Source organism: Mauremys reevesii, linkage group 14 (genome assembly GCF_016161935.1).
Source record: "Mauremys reevesii isolate NIE-2019 linkage group 14, ASM1616193v1, whole genome shotgun sequence".
Lineage (NCBI taxonomy): Eukaryota > Metazoa > Chordata > Testudines > Geoemydidae > Mauremys > Mauremys reevesii.
The window spans coordinates 5,426,316-5,441,873 of NC_052636.1; the positions used below are offsets into that span (position 1 = coordinate 5,426,316).

At 45.2% G+C, this 15,558-nt stretch overlaps 1 pseudogene; it reads right to left on the reverse strand.

The window, feature by feature from the left end:
- LOC120381418 overlaps window positions 1-15,558 on the reverse strand; it is a 360,540-nt pseudogene that overhangs the window by 180,023 nt on the left and 164,959 nt on the right.

Genomic DNA, 15,558 nt, shown 5'->3' on the forward strand with positions numbered 1-15,558 from the left:
TCTCATCTCCATCTCTTTTTGTTTCATCTCCATAGCTCTTTTGTGGTCAGCTTCTTTGGCTTTCTCTTCTGTGTACAGTCTAGCCAGTTCCTGTTTAACTGCTTCCTTGGTACTCATTTTTCTGCGTTCTTGTGCTGGCCATACCCCTCTGCAGCTCACTGACTGGAATGCACTCAGCTCAGGGCTGCTTGGTTAACAGAGATTTTCTAACTAGTGTGGCAGAGCTCTGACCTTGCTCCTGTGGGTCCTGCATTTCTAGGCGGTTTATGCTGCCTCAGTGGCTCACTGTGACCCTCCACGTAGCCCTTCTCTCTCTAGGGCCAGGGTTACAGTCTACTGAGCCCTTTTCATCATAGGCTGCAAGGAGGTTGGTGAGAGAACTCCCACAGTCTCTGTTCAGCCTCCTGTCCTGACAGGGACCTGACTTCCCCTCCCAGGAGATGTTCCTGTAGTGGTGGGTTGGGGGGAACCCGGGCCCGCCCTCTACTCCGGGTTCCAGCCCAGGGACCCTAATGGTAGCAGTTGTTGGCAGCCAACCTTTCACTGCCAGAGTTGCTACATTTCCCTGGGCCACTTCCCCACAGCTCTCCTGCTTCTCCCTTCTTCACCCTGACCTTAGAGCTCCCTTAACGATGGTTTGAGGGTGTCTTCAGTAACCAGCCCTTCAGCCGCACTTCCTCTCCTCTGGCTCCCTGGATCCCCTGCCTGACTGGAGTGAGCCCTTTTTATAGTATCAGCAGGGCCTTAATTAGAGTCAGGTGGTCACATTAACTGAATGGCCTCACCTGACTCTTTACAGCTTAATTAGAGACAGGTGTTCTCATTAGCCTGGAGCAGCCCCTGCTCTGGTCAGTCAGGGAACAGAAAACTGTTAATCCAGTGGCCAGTATATCTGCCTTCTGCTATACCCACCTGGCCTGGGTCTATCACACTAGCTATACCCAAGAAGTAGAAAGAAAAAACAATTCAGCTTGTACATTCCTTTTGCTGTCTGCTTGCTCACAGCTTGAAGCCTCCTCTTAACAAAGACCCTTGTTAAAAAACTTAACACCTCTGCCCTCAGGCAGCTTTCTAAGCAGCTAGAAAGGAGAGAAAAAATAATTCACACCGCTGCTCACCATGTGAAGGTTTTTCCCCCCCACTTTGAACTTTAGGGTACAAATGTGGGGGACCTGCATGGACACTTCTACGCCTAATTACTAGCTTAGATCTGGTATACTGCCATCACCCAGAATTTCAGTGTCTGGGACACTCTGTTACCCCAAAACTTTCCCCTCCCTTGGCAGCCTTGAGAGGCTTCACCAATTCCCTGGTGAACACAGATCCAAACCCCTTGGATCTTAAAACAAGGAGAAATTAACCATTCCCCCCACTCCTTTCCCCTCACCAATCCCTGGTGAGTCAAGACCCAATCCCCTTGAATCTTAAAACAAGGAAAAATCAAGCAGGTTCTTAAAAAATAAAGCTTTTAATTAAAGAAAGAAAGGCAAAAATCATCTCTGTAAAATCAGGATGGAAAATACTTTACAGGGTACTTAGATTCATATAGTCCAGAGGAAACCCCCTCTAGCCTTAGAGTCAAAGTTACAGCAAGCAGAGGTAAACTCATTTCAGCAAAAAAAAGGGACATTTACAAGTTGAGAAAACAAAGATAAGACTAACACGCCTTGCCTGGCTAATTACTTACAAGTTTGAAACATGAGAGACTGATGCAGAAAGATTTGGAGAGCCTGGATGGACGTCTGGTCCCTCTTAGTCCCAAGAGCGAACAACAACAAAACAAAGAGCACAAACAAAAGACTTCCCACCACCAAGATTTGAAAGTATCTGGTCTGGTCCTCTGGTCAGGTGTCAGCCAGGTTTAGTGAGCTTCTTAACCCTTTACAGGTAAAAGAGACATTAACCCTTAACTATCTGTTTATGACAGGCCCAAACTCTCCAGCGCTTGGATTCTTTACATGCTTTCACAGAGCGAAGAGCACATGTTCCATGATTTCATAGGGCAGAGTTTTAGGGCTATTTTGAGTCAGGGAGCTATGCTATAGGGAGCTTTCCCTGTGTGGATCTGACGGGTGGATCAACATAGATGCACACTGTGACCATTCTAAGGGTGCTGAGGGCTGTGAGTCTCCTTGTTGCCACCTGCCACTACTAAGGACTTTTGGCAGCTGGATGTTAGCGACCAAGCTCACCAGCCTGTCAGACACTCAAGCACCCTCCTCTGAGCCACAGCAGCCCAGACAGTTGACAATAGAGACACCTTAACCCCTGAGTTCCTTCAATGTGTCCCCCTCCGGGGTCTAGCTCCGATCACCAGATACTCGGGGTATGTCTATACTACCTGCCGAATCGGCGGGCAGCGATCGATCTAGTGGGGGTCGATATATCGCATCTAGTGTAGATGCACTACATCGAGTGCTCTCCCTGCTGTATTCCAGCTCAGTGAGAGGCGCAGGCAGAGTCTACCGGGGAGCTGCAGCAGTCGACTCACCGCGATGAAGACACCACGGTAAGTTGATCTAAGTATATTGACTTCAGCTACATTATTCATGTAGCTGAAGTTGCATAACTTAGATCGATCCCCTCCCCTAGGCTAGACCAGGGCTCAGAAAAATCCCAGATCCTCTCTGCCCAAAGCAATGGTACATCCCAGGTTACCAGTTTTACTGGTATCACACACAGCACTTGAGCACAGTTATCGAACAAATGGAAGTTCCTTTACCACAGGACAGAGATTTAAACAGAAACAAATGTGAGTGATGGAAACCAACCATTACCAACAAAACAAAATCACAAAATGCAACCTACACTTTAATAGCTCCCTTCCCTATCTAAATAGACTGACGTGTGAGGTGACAGTCTATTGCAGTGATTGCTAGTCCCTAGGAGCCAGGCCTCTGCCTTTCTTGAAGCACCACTGGTCATTAGTGATCTCCTTGGTGAATGGACCCAGAGTGTTTCTCTCCACCCTGTCATAAACTGAATCAGTCTTTTGTGTATATTCACAGAATGGACCATTTCCTCATTGTCATATTGTCCTTTTCACTTCCACAGGGTTTCGATGTCTATAATTTGTCTTTGATAGTTTTCCATTGGCTTTTCTGGGCTGGTGCAAAGGCTGACAATGCAGCAATACATCGCATAACTGGCTGGCAAGGGACGGGTGACAATTCCCTCCCACTTGAATGGGCTGTCCCCAACAAGACCTGTGACTGGGGTGACTCACTTTCATGACAATATTATATGGGCATAGTGTTCCATATACTTACATTACTCCTTCAATAGGACTCATACCCACCTCTTGAAGTGATCAGGAGTAACAATAATTTACAAGGTTTCAGTACAGATCTCACTGCTATGCTTCCTGGATAACTATCATAAAAATCAGTGCATTAGGTGGGATGAGTTTGTCGGGTCTGAGACAGGAGTTTCTTGTGAATTACTTTGACCTCTTTGCCAACTGGCACCAAAGAGCATTTATCACACATACACTGAGCTATACAGCCACACTCTGATATAACAGAAAGGCCAGCACAAAAAACAGAGAGAGGAACAATAAAATACTAAAATGACAATGGTTGGAACGCTCCATTTCCCTCAGTCTTTGGACTGATGGGTATTAAGAGCTTTCCCCTCAATTGAACCAGGTGATCGGATACCTGGCTCAGCCCTCCATACTAGCAGCTCTCTCACATACAGGGAGATGGGTCAAAATTGGAACTGATGTCACGACTCGCTTCCCAGAGGGGATCAACCTGTCTAAGGCTGTGTCTACCCTTCAAACACTGGAAATATTCTTCTGACAACCTAACACTGTCTACACTGGGGCTCAGGTCACATTAACTACTTCTCTCAGAAGAGTGGATTTTTCACACCCCTGAGAGATGTGGCCATATCAACATAGCTTTTCAGTGTAGACCAGCCTCTGGATGGCTTTTTGATATGAAAGGCAATGGACTTCAGCCTTTTCCTTCGTATTGATGGTTGACAACTGCAGCTTTCCTACCTGCTGGACACATCCTATGACAGATGTCAGGCCTTTCCTTTGCAAATTAGAGAAGTGGGGAAGTCAGTGACCCTTACAGTGTAAGCCGGTAAAAACTTATACAACTTGACTCCTCGAGTAGTTTTCCTTTAATAGAAATTGACTTTGAAGCTAAGTAAAATATGCTCTATTTGAAATACAAAAAAATAAAATCTATATGGGCCCAATATTCTCTTCTACACGCTAACACCTATTCTCCCACCCCAACCTTTGGAGTGAGGTTTTCTACCAGAACTCCTTACACTACAGGGGGTAAATTAAATCAATTTAACTTTTGAAGATTAGCCATCATTTCATGTACGACTAAAAAAAGAAAAAAAACAAGACAACTTTCAGTTTTCCAAAATAATTCAGATTATCAAACAATTAGTCTCTTACTCTTTAACCAATAACTTCACCTATAATTTCATTTTCACTAGTAACAGTAATATATTCAAAGATCACAAATCCTTGTCGTATATGTTAGTTTTCTTTTAATCCCCATTGCCAACAACTGAACCCTGGCTCAAGTTGTGGTTTGTCCCAACACTTCTGAGAGTTCATATATCTCTGGTTCTTCTGCCATGCGTGTTGGTGGAAGGCATCTCCTATGTGGGAATGTTTGCATCATGAGGAAAAATACCTCTCTTTTCACACTTTAAATCTTTCCAAGAAGTAGGAGGTAAGGGAGAAGTGATGTAAATGCATAAAACACAAGAGAAAACTGTCTGGTCTTCACTACAGACATTTATCGGTATAATTATTGCTCAGGGGTGTGAAAAATCAACACAGCTGAGCAACATAGTTACACAGCTCTAATCCCCTGTGTAGATAGCGCTACAACAGCAGGAGAGCTTCTCCTGCCAACATAGCCATCTGAGACAATATTGATTTAAATAACTGAACTACACTGTGCTCATATGCACTTCCCTCAGTTAGTGGGGGGTCTGCTGTTCACCATTTCCGAATGGAGATTTTAAATCACTGCTGTGTCTTTGTTACCATGGCCAGTAAACTGGAGAGTTCAAGTGCAGTTCTGTCAACAGGAGAGAATTGTCTCCATGTCATCATGGAGAGATGGAGAAAAAGCAAAGCTGAAGGGAGAAACGATGACTTTAGCAAATGGTCATTTGTCTTAAATTCTCCAATAAATCTGAGCTGAACTAATATCTAATTGTGCGACCACACAGCCATCAAGAAAGATAGAAACCCAGATCACAGAGAGATAGAATACATGACAATGAAAGTGTAAATTGAAATTCCAGAGCAGGTTACATCTCATTATTTAGAATCAGGACAAGAGATTCTCCCATCACATTATCCTCTGATCCATTCAAATCTGCTTCGCTCAGCACTGTCTCCATAGTCAGTTATGTTATTTACAACATGTTTAGTATCCCAGCATCCCCATAATGGAGGAAAAAACAGCTACCTTGCCAGAATTGGCTTTACCAATAGATGGAACCTGGGATTTAAACTCTAAATGATGACACTGTATTTAGGATCCATTTGAATTCCCCTTCCAGGCCTTTGATACTTTCATCTCGAGTCACAGCAACTCTGGTACAGGATTAAATAAGTCAAAGCATCATCTCCAAGCACAGACAACTGAGAACACTTCATCATATGACATTTTGAGAAGTGGAGGGGTAGAATGTGATGACGATAAACTCTGCCTGGCTCAGTCAAAAGGTAACAGTTCTGCCGTGATGGGGAAGGAGAGAATCTCTGAGTCACCCCATCTCCTTTCAAGTATCAGAGGGGTGGCTGCGTTAGTCCAGATCTGTACAACATGACAAAGAGTCCTGTGGCACCTTGTAGACTAACAGACGTATTGGCGCATAAGCTTTCGTGGATGAATCCCCACTTCGTCAGACGCATGGAGTGGAAATTTCCAGAGGCAGGTATAAATATGCAAGCGAGAATCAGACTAGAGATAACAAGGTTAGTTCAATCAGGGAGGATGAGGCTCTTATAGCAGTGGAGGTGTGAACACCAAGGGAGGAGAAACTGCCTCTGTAGTTGGCGAGCCAGTCACAGTCTTTGTTGAATCCTGAGCTGATGGTGTCAAATTTGCAAATAAACTGAAACTCAGCAGTTTCTCTTTGAAGTCTGGGTCTGAAGTTTTTTTGCTGCAGGATGGCTATTTTTAAATCTGCGATTGTGTGTCCAGGGAGACTGAAGTGTTATCCTGTAGGTTTTGGTATATTGCTTATGCTTCAAAACATTTTTTAGTCTATAAGGTGCCACAGGACTCTGTCGCTTTTTACATCTCCTTCCAGTATCACAGAAGCGGAAATGACACTTTTTTCCTGCCCCTGCTCCTCCTCTTTTAAATGTAATATGAAAAGTTCCCATGATAACTGCTCTTCAGCACAACCCAGAGCAACGTGAGAACAATTGGCAATGATACAATATGTATCATTGGTGACTCTAACAATAACTGCAATAGGAGGAATGGTATAACTGTGATGCTCCCTTGTTTCTTATGGGAAGGACACACTTGAATTACTCATGGGACAATGGAGTTGATAGAAAGGACAAATGGGTCCACCTCAAAGAGGTCAAACTGCAAAATGCAAAAATGGGCCACTCATCTGGCCAAGCTGAGGGATATCGGTGCTTCATGCAGTTCAAACAGCTTTTAAAAGTTACTCTGTGGGAATCAGGAAAAGTATGAAAGTATCGATAGCCCTAGAGGGTTTGTGGTGTTGATCCCCCTTGCAGATTCTCTGATGGCTCACATGGGCTCAGTGGCAAGACAAGGTTTTCCCACACTCACTGCTTCCATTGGGTCTCATACCTGTGTGGATTCTCTGATGGCTGATAAGCTGCTGGCGGTAAATGAAGTTTTTCCCACACTCACGGCATTTATAGGGCCTCTCCCCTGTGTGGGTTCTGAGATGGGTAAGAAGGTGCGAGCTGTGATTGAAAGTTTTCCCACACTCACGGCATACATAGGGCCTCTCTCCTGTGTGGATTCTCTGATGCCCATTAAGGTGAGAGCTGTGAGTGAAGCTTTTCCCACACTCACTGCATTCAAAGGGCCTCTCCCCTGTGTGGATTCTCTGATGTTTAGAAAGGGCTGAGCTGCTACAGAAGCTTTTCCCACACTCACTGCATTCATAGGGCCTCTCCCCTGTGTGGATTCTCTGGTGAGTAATAAGGTTTGAGCTGCACTTGAAGCTTTTCCCACACTCATGGCATTTATAGGGACTCTTCCCTGTGTGGATTCTCTGATGCTGAGAAAGGCCTGATTTCCTAGAGAAGCTTTTCCCACACTCACTGCATTCATAGGGCCTCTCGTCTGTGTGGATTCTCAGATGCTGAATAAGGGCTGAGCTGCTAGAGAAGTTTTTCCCGCACTCACGGCATTCATAGGGCCTCTCCCCTGTGTGGATTCTCTGATGCTGAATAAGGGCTGAGCTGCTAGAGAAGCTTTTCCCGCACTCACGGCATTCATAGGGCCTCTCCCCTGTGTGGATTCTCTGATGAGTAATAAGGTCAGATTTGCGATTGAAGGTTTTCCCACACTCATGGCATTCGTAGGGCCTGTCCCTGTGTGGATTCTCTGATGTCTAGAAAGGGCTGATCTTTGAGTGAAGCTTTTCCCACACTCATGGCATTCGTAGGGCCTGTCCCCTGTGTGGATTCTCTGATGATTAAGAAGGGCTGAGTAGTCACATAAGTTTTTTCCACACACTGTGTATGTATTTTTTCTCTTTCCAATGATGATTTCCTGCTTTGTGGTGGTTTCCTTGAGGTCCTTCTGAGTTCCCTGAGAGGAAATACGTTTACCCATTTTCACCCCCGACTGGTTTCCTTGTTCTCTCTCTGGTCTGTGCTGAATCTCACAGGAGTTTTCCTCCTCATGACTCCTGGACACATTGCTTTTTGATCTTTGCAATAATGCTCTGTGTTTATCCACTTGCTGAACATTTTTCTGCTGAGAATTCTGCTCCTCTTTCTCACATGCCATTGCATCACCTGCTGTGAAAAAGACAGAAACATCAAACAGGGATGAAAAGTGAAAAGCCAAAACAAACTAAGTGCTGGAGGAGGTCAAATAAAAATCACAAACTGAACTCCCCCAAACTCTTCCCCAAAACAGGAGAGAGGAGGGGATCAATTTGGCTTTCAAATCCCATCCAAATTCTCAAGGGGAAGGGAGGAAGCTACTGCCTGGTGTCTGCTAGAATCTACGGGAAGCCATGAGCTATAGTTACCCTGAGGATATGACCCCTGCTGGCAACAATAATGAACTGAGAGACCTCTCAAGGGCTTCGTAGGGCATCCCAGATGTTTCCTTCAGGCACTTTCACACTCAGAGTTGGTTTAATGTTTCCTCACCTCTGCAGGGAGATCTCAGGGTCTGTTTTCCCTCTGAACCCTGCAGGTCTGAGACCCATGGCTCTTCCCCTTGTTCTAGCTGGGAGATCACATCACGCTGGAAAACTAGAAAGCCTGCTCAGATGAAAGAAAACAAAGGGGTTCCGTTGATTTCATAAAACTTTGTCATAAAAAACATTCTATTAATTTAACTTTAATACTTGGTGTGACCCGGTGTGCCTGGGCTAGTCCTCACTGAAAATGCCAAGACCAGGGCAGGCTGAAAAAGGGAGAGCAGAGGCTCCCCAAACTGGTGGATAACACGGAAGTTAAATTCACCAACCAGTCACCAACTGTGCTTCTGATCCCCCACACTGGTTATCGAGAAACTGAAAAAAGAAATCACATGGCCCCCTTTATTGCATCCCAGTTCTCTGACTCCCAATCAGTGCCTAGGTCCAGTACAGTGAGAAGTTATTTAAAAACTCTGCTCACATAAACAAAGTGTTCTTCTGACCCCAGAGTCAGCCACATTACCAGGTCAGTATAGGTTTGGATCTTACTCAAAATACTATGATGCCAGCCAATCGTTGGCATCTAAACTAAAGGTTTAGTATAAAAGAAAGAAAGAAAGAAAGAAAAAGGGAGTTGTTAAATGGGAAAGCAGTCAGACACATTCAGAAATCTATACATCTGGTTCTTAGCAGGATTGGTGAGTTTCTGGCTTGAAAGGCTCTCTGGTACACATCCACATTATTCAGTCCTTTGTTCAAGCCTTCAGTTTGTAGAAAAGTTGCTGCAGAGGTAGGAAGGGGGATTGAAGACAAAATGGAGATGATGCAGCTGCCCTTTATATTCCTTTTGCCAAGTGGCTTCTAATTCCTGTGTCCCAAACACAAGCTTCACAGCACATGGCATGGAAAAGCCTTGGAGTTCTCAGTACACAGTGTGATACAGCCTGGCCAGAGGGCAGCAGAAGAGGGTTAGCAAGGAGCCTTATTCCCTCAGAGGGAAGAAAGTTTGCTATAGATGAATTAGAGCACCAGCAGTCAGGTGATAAAAACCCCTGCTTCAATTAGACAGTGTGGGCATTGGAGCAGAGAGCAGTTTGAAGGAGTTGGAGCAGAGAACAGTTTTGAAGAGAGACAAAAGGAAAGTTTGGAGGAGTGCTGCGGTGGGCTGAGAAATCCAAAAACCCTAGGTAAGGGGCACCTGGCTTGTGTAGAAGGAGGGCAAGAAGCCCCTCCACAAGCTGAAGGGCAGGAGAGGGAAGTAGCCCAGGGGAAGGAACCGCCAGTTCAAGTGGTTCACCACTAACCTCAGGACTCCTGGGTTGGGACCTGGAGAAGAGGGCGGGCCCAGGTCCCTCCCTCTCCACTCCCCTTCTCAAGGACACTAGTGGGGTAATTAAAATACCGATTCAGAGGCAAGCAATGGCGCCCTGAACCTTCCCCAAAGAAGAGAAAGCGCGAGACCCAGCATAACCGTACCGGCAATTTGCCACAGTATTTATAATAAAATAATAATAATATAAAGTGTCTCTCAATTCCATACAGTGTCACTTAATAAACCAGTCAATTCCCAGGACCGGTTCCTCAGGTGTTTGAAGATGTCGAACACATTGTTTGGGACGGACTAGAATACCCACATATATGTTGGGAACACACAGACACTGTGCTAGTCTGTTCCCCTATGTTCACTCTTCTAGAAAATTATGGTCAATTTTGTTCATAGTATGTGTCAGGGCTGAATCCCCACTCTGTCACTCCGAGTGCAGAAAGCGGGGGCCCGACAGGATTCTACAAATTAATTTGTGCCACTCTAGACTTGTATTAAACCCCCAAAGTTACAGCTTCTCTCTGACCTTGGCTTGGTAAATGCTGCCACCACCCAAAGGCAAAAAAACCCCAAACCCTTGGACCCAGGAAGGAGCGCTTGAGAATTCTTCCCTCTGGGGCACCCTCAAGCCCTTTCACCTCCCCTCTGGGAAGGAGCTGAGAAAGAAAACAAAGGAAATTAGCTGTGGCTATCAGCTAATCAAACAACACACACAAACCTCTTAGGACACCAAAAATCCAATCCTGTTCTTAAAAGAGGTAAATTTTATTAAAATTGAAAAGGAAAACAATACATCTGGAACTTAGGCTTTTGCTAGATCTTAAAAGAAAATTTTTGTAAGCACCCAAAACAGATTTCTTGAGGGTTCAGCTTAAAGCTTACAAGCAAACAAAAGCATCCGGGATAGCACAGAGGAGATCCAAAAGCCAAAATAAAAAATAAACCTGATTGTGTCTGTCTAAACATTCCCTGGCCAAATCATTTCTTCTAGGTATGGAAGATGAATTTTCATACCTGATTCAAGCCATACACAGCATTGCTACTCCGTGTCGCCTTCTCCGGAGAACAACAGACAAAGGGAAAGTTACTTTCCCATTTAACAAAGTTCTAGCCTTTCCATTGGCTCTTTTGGTCAGGTGCCCAATACTTTTTTTTTTTAAACCCTGTTGGCTTGTTACCCTTTAGAGGTAAAGCAAGCAGAGAACTCGCACCATCAGGGATTTTACAGCCAACTGGCTGGCTGGGTGTTTATAAAAGGGAGATCCCTCCCCTCCCCTTCATTTATCACTGTAGGGCTTGTGAGGTACCATTTGAAAAGACAATCTACTGAATATCCTCCTGTTACAATACAAGCAGCAAAGAATCCTGTGGCACCTTATAGACTAACAGACAATTAGCAGCATGAGCTTTCGTGGGTGAATACCCACTTCTTCGGATGCAAGTAGTGGAAATTTCCAGGGGCAGGTATATATGCAAGCAGGAAGCAAGCTAGGGATAACGAGGTTAGTTCAATCAGGGAGGATGAGACCCTGTTCTAGCAGTAGAGGTGTGAAAACCAAGGGAGGAGAAACTGGTTCTGTAGTTGGCAAGCCATTCACAGTCTTTGTTTAATCCTGAGCTGATGGTTTAATCCTGAGCTTTGTTTAATCCTGAGGATTAAACAAAGACTGTGAATAGCTTGCCAACTACAGAACCAGTTTCTCCTTCCTTGGTTTTCACACCTCTACTGCTAGAACAGGGCCTCATCCTCCCTGATTGAACTAACCTCGTTATCCCTAGCTTGCTTCCTGCTTGCATATATACCTGCCCCTGGAAATTTCCACTACTTGCATCCGAAGAAGTGGGTATTCACAGATGAACAGATGAACTGAAGCTCAGCAGTTTCTCTTTGAAGTCTGGTCCTAAAGTTTTTGCTGGAGGATGGCCACCTTAAGATCTGCTATTGTGTGGCCAGGAGGTTGAAGTGTTCTACAGGTTTTGAATATTGCCATTCCTAATATCTGATTTGTGTCCATTTATCCTTTTCCTTAGAGACTGTCCAGTTTGGCCGATGTACATAGCAGAGGGGCATTGCTGGCACATGATGGCATATATTACATTGGTGGATGTGCAGGTGAATGATCCGGTGATGGTGTGGCTGATCTGGTTAGGTCCTGTGATGGTGTCGCTGGTGTAGATATGTGGGCAGAGTTGGCATCGAGGTTTGTTGCATGGATTGGTTCCTGAGCTAGAGTTACTATGGTGCGGTGTGCAGTTACTGGTGAGAATATGCTTCAGTCCTCGCCCACAAACAACCTGCCAACCTGGCCTGCCACCCAAGGCCTGTGAAAGTGTGGGATCATTGTCCAGGATGGGTTGTAGATCCCTGATGAGGTGTTGGAGGGGTTTTAGCTGAGGACTGTATGTGATGGCCAGTGGAGTCTTGTTGGTTTCTTTCTTGGGTTTGTCTTGCAGTAGGAGGCTTCTGGGTACACGTCTGGCTCTGTTGATCTGTTTCCTTATTTCCTCATGTGGGTACTGTAGTTTTGAGAATGCTTGGTGGAGATTTTGTAGGTGTTGGTCTTTGTCTGAGGGGTTAGAGCTGATGCGGTTGTACCTCAGTGCTTGGCTGTAGACAATGGATCTTGTGGTGTGCCTGGGATGGAAGCTGGAGGCATGAAGGTAGGCATAGCTGTCGGTAGGTTTTCGGTATAGGGTGGTGTTAATGTGACCATCACTTATTTGCACCGTGGTGTCTAGAAAGTGGACCTCCCATGTAGATTGGTCCAGGCTGAGGTTGATGGTGGGGTGGAAGCTGTTGAAATCGTGGTGGAATTTTTCCAGAGTCTCCTTCCCATGGGTCCAGATGACGAAGATGTCATCAACGTAGCGTAGGTAGAGAAGGGCGTGAGTGGACGGGAACTGAGGAAGTGTTGTTCCAGGTCGGCCATAAAAATATTGGCATATTGTGGGGCCATGCGGGTGCCCATAGCGGTGCCACTGATCTGGAGATATATATTGTCATCAAATTTGAAATAGTTGTGTGTGAGGATAAAGGCACAGAGCTCAGCAACCAGTTGTGCTGTGGCATCATCAGGGATACTATTCCTGACAGCTTGTATTCCATCTGTGTGTGGGATGTTTGTGTAGAGAGCCTCTACGTCCATGGTGGCTAGGATGGTGTTTTCTGGAAGGTCACCAATGCATTGTAGTTTCCTCAGGAAATCAGTGGTGTCACAGAGATAGCTGGGAGTGCTGGTGGCATAGGGTCTGAGTAGAGAGTCCACATATCCAGACAGTCCTTCAGTGAGAATGCCAATGCCCGAGATGATGGGGCGTCCAGGATTTCCAGGTTTGTGGATCTTGGGTAGTAGATAGAATAACCCTGGTCGGGGCTCTAAGGGTATGTTGATTTGTTCCGGTGTTAGCGTAGGGAGTGTCCTGAGTAGATGATGCAGTTTCTTAGTGTATTCCTCAGTGGGATCTGAGGGAAGTGGCCTGTAGAATTTGGTATTGGAGAGTTGTCTGGCGGCCTCCTTTTGGTACTCAGACCTGTTCATGATGACTACAGCACCTCCTTTATCAGCCTCTTTGATTATAATGTCAGGATGGTTTCTGAGGCTGTGGATGGCATTGCGTTCTGCACGACTTAGGTTATGAGGCAAGCGATGTTGTTTTTCCACAATTTCTGCCTGTGCACGTCGGCAGAAGCATTCAATGTATAGGTCCAGACTGTCATTTCGACCCTCAGGAGGAGTCCATGTGGAGTTCTTCTTCTTGTGCTGTTGGTGGGAGGGTAACTGTGTATCAGTGCGTTGTTCAGTGTTGTCCTGAAAGTATTCTTTCAGTCGGAGACGGCAAAAGTAGGCTTCCAGATCGCCACAGAACTGTATCATGTTGGTGGGGGTGGCAGGGCAGAAAGAGAGTCCCCGAGATAGGACAGACTTTTCTTCTGGGCTGAGTGTGTGGTTGGATAGATTGACGATATTGCTGGGTGGGTTAGGGGTACCACGGTTGTGGCCCCACATAGCAGGTAAGAGTTTAGACAGCTTACAGTCCTTTTTCCTTTGTAGAGAGGTGATGTGAGTAATGTAGATCTCCTGTCTTATTTTAGTGAAGTCCGTTTGTATGGATAAATGGACACAAATCAGATATTAGGAATGGCAATATTCAAAAACCTATGAGAACACTTCAACCTCCCTGGACACACAATAGCAGATCTTAAGGTGGCCATCCTCCAGCAAAAAACTTTAGGACCAGACTTCAAAGAGAAACTGCTGAGCTTCAGTTCATCTGCAAATTTGACACCATCAGCTCAGGATTAAACAAAGACTGTGAATGGCTTGCCAACTACAGAACCAGTTTCTCCTCCCTTGGTTTTCACACCTCTACTGCTAGAACAGGGCCTCATCCTCCCTGATTGAACTAACCTCGTTATCTCTAGCTTGCTTCTTGCTTGCATATATATACCTGCCCCAGGAAATTTCCACTACTTGCATCCGAAGAAGTGGGTGTTCACCCACGAAAGCTCATGCTGCTAATTATCTGTTAGTCTATAAGGTGCCACAGGATTCTTTGCTGCTTTTACAGATCCAGACTAACACGGCTACCCCTCTGATACTCCTGTTATAATGTGTAGCAACATTGTATGGAAAGTGATGAGATTTTACGGTATGATATTACCGAAAAAGCTGCAACCCTAACCTTAAGTTCCTCAGAGACAGCAAGGCAAACAGCTGGTCAAATAGCCATTCTCCACCAGGGAGAAGGTGTGAAGATGACATTTACATTCCATCACAGGGACACTTGAAGCTCGTATCTGGGAACTGAAGTGGTTTCTAGTACAAAGGACTGAATTATAAAAAGAGGTGAGGAAAATGCATAAGACTCTCTCCGCCCCCACCAACCCCCTTTCGCTCTGCTCATGACAACTCCTGAAGAACTGAATGTGGGCGGCAGGGGCAGGTTAGGGGGAGTCCTGGCTGAAAGGAAAACCAGCCCGTCTCAGCACATGGCGAGAGAAACATTTGTTTTAAATCCCTTTTAGCTTGTTAAGTTAAACATTAGTTTGTGTTTTATCTTTGCATTTCTTTAATAAACAATTCTGACTTTTATGCCTCATTACTTGTAGTCACTTCAAATCTTTTTTTTCAGTAGTTAATAATTTTGTTTCCTTTTTTTATCAAACCAGTGTGTTTGGATTAAAGTGTGTTGGAAACTCCATTTGGAATAACAAGGCTGGTGCATGTCATTTTCCACTGATGAAACAACAGATTTCATATGAGCTCCCATTGTTCAGGAGTGTGCTGGACAGTGTAAGATGCACATTTCTGGGGGAAGTCTGGGACCAGAGAATTTTCTGGGGTTCTCCTGTGGGGCACTGTAATTTGTGAGTCACTGACTAGCAGCACTCAATTCTGTGTAGCTGGGAGCGAGTTACATGCTGGAGACTGCATCTGAACTGCCCAGGAGTGGCTGCTCTCACAGTAGAGCAGTGTAAAAGGCACCCCAGCCTGGGGAACTGAGGGGACACAGCTGTTAACAGTCCAGTTTGTACTGTGCTTAATGTCACAGACACTCAATTTCAGAGTCTCTTAAAACACACAGAAAGTAAATCCACGTCCCAGAAATCGAAGTCTCCCTGGCACTGCTTCTTGCTGACAGATGGGTCCAGAGAAAGACAGAGTCCTGGGGAAGCTGGGAACCTAAGCGTGGGGCTCAGTGGAGAACGGAAACAGGAAGGGCAGGGATATTATTGAATGCATGATCTCAGCAGTGCTAGATGTCAGGCTAACACATAGTGCAGCCCATTGACAAACATAATCCCAAATATACATATAAAATGATGGGGTCTAAATTAGTTATTTCCATTGATTTATACAAGGGCA